Source organism: Oryctolagus cuniculus, chromosome 13 (assembly GCF_051225735.1).
Source record: "Oryctolagus cuniculus isolate XC-2025 breed Fujian yellow rabbit chromosome 13, ASM5122573v1, whole genome shotgun sequence".
Classification (NCBI taxonomy): Eukaryota; Metazoa; Chordata; class Mammalia; order Lagomorpha; family Leporidae; genus Oryctolagus; species Oryctolagus cuniculus.
Window position 1 is genome coordinate 84,633,558 of NC_142879.1, and position 1,448 is coordinate 84,635,005.

The 1,448-nt window shown below is 37.8% G+C and overlaps 1 pseudogene; it reads left to right on the plus strand.

Moving 5' to 3' along the window:
- The first annotated feature begins 791 nt into the window (after positions 1-791).
- LOC138845106 (U6 spliceosomal RNA) lies at positions 792-857 on the plus strand (annotated as a pseudogene).
- Positions 858-1,448: the final 591 nt, after the last annotated feature.

Here is a 1,448-nt window from a genome sequence, read left to right on the forward strand (position 1 = left end):
TCCACAGTATATAGAATGTATACTATTTTACAAGTCACAGAGAAGAGGAAGAAGAAGGAAAGTAGTGAGACTAGAAAGTTTGTGGGAAGACTAACAGGCCCTGGTCAAGAACTTAATAAGCCCATTAGGAAAGCAGTAAGGTTTCTTTTTTTTTGAGGAAATGTTTTTATTTCTAGTGATGAAATTGGCAACAGAACATTATGAAAGTTTAAAATTACAAAGAGAAATTGTCTATAATTAATAGATTCAAAATTTGACAATCAGTGAATATCATTATTAGTCATTACCAACAACAGTTATTGATTTGAAAGGCAGAGTGACAGGAAGAGGGAACCACTGTTTCACTCCCCAGACACTTGCAATAGCCAAAGCTTGACCAAGCCAAAACCAGGAACTGGGAATTCATTCTGGATGTCCCATTTGGGTGCAAGGACCCAAGCACTTCTGCCATCCTCCATCTCCTCCCAGGGTGCACACTAGCAGAAACTTGCCTCAAAGCAGAGAAGCTACCACTCAAGCCAGGCATTTGTATATGGGATGTGGGTGTGTGGTGGTGATAGCAAGCCCTCATAGATAAAAAAAAAAAGACAAAGTTATTTCTATGCCAAGGAAATTACTCTGTAGTCTTTCTCTTATAAACTACGTATTGCTGAACCTAGATAATTTTTCCTTTATTTAACAATGACATGAAAATGTCAGTTGAGTTGGCTTTCCTGAAGACCTTGTTTCTTGAATATTAGTGGCTAGCTGAGATAAATTCTTTTCATCTCTTTCTCGCTTCGGCAGCACATGTGCTCGCTTCGGCAGCACATATACTAAAATTGGAATGATACAGAGAAGATTAGCATGCCCCTGCAGAGTAAGGTTTCTTTACCTCCCTGTAGACTCTGCTCTCCAGAGGTGAACAGGGTCCTCTAAACCCACTTGCTGCACACACAAATACCTGAGTGTTGTATTCTCCCACAGGTGTTGGAGACTGATATGGTGCTCTGATTTATATTTACATAATGGCTAGTGACATCGGGCATATTCACATGTTTTGACCATTTACATTTCTTCTGAGAAATGTCTATTCAGATGTTTCTTCACTGTATTTTTTGGAGTTTTTCCAATTCATGTAAATGTTCTGGAAATCTGTAAACATTCAGAGTTTTAATTTTTCCTGCCATCTGTTCATTGTATCTACACTCTGATGTTTACTTTGTTGTGAAGAAGTATCTTAGTTGGATATACTCAAATGTCTCTGTTTTTATTTTTGTGACTATTGCTATTGGAATCTTACCCAAAAGCTATTGTGTGTTGACAATATTTAGAGTTCCCCTATGTTTACTTGGGTTTGGGTCTTATGATTACATTTTAATTCACTATGAGTTCACTTTCACATAGTGTAAGAGATGTTGGAGTCTCTTTTCAGGCTTCTACATATGGATCATCAAGTTCCTCTGCAC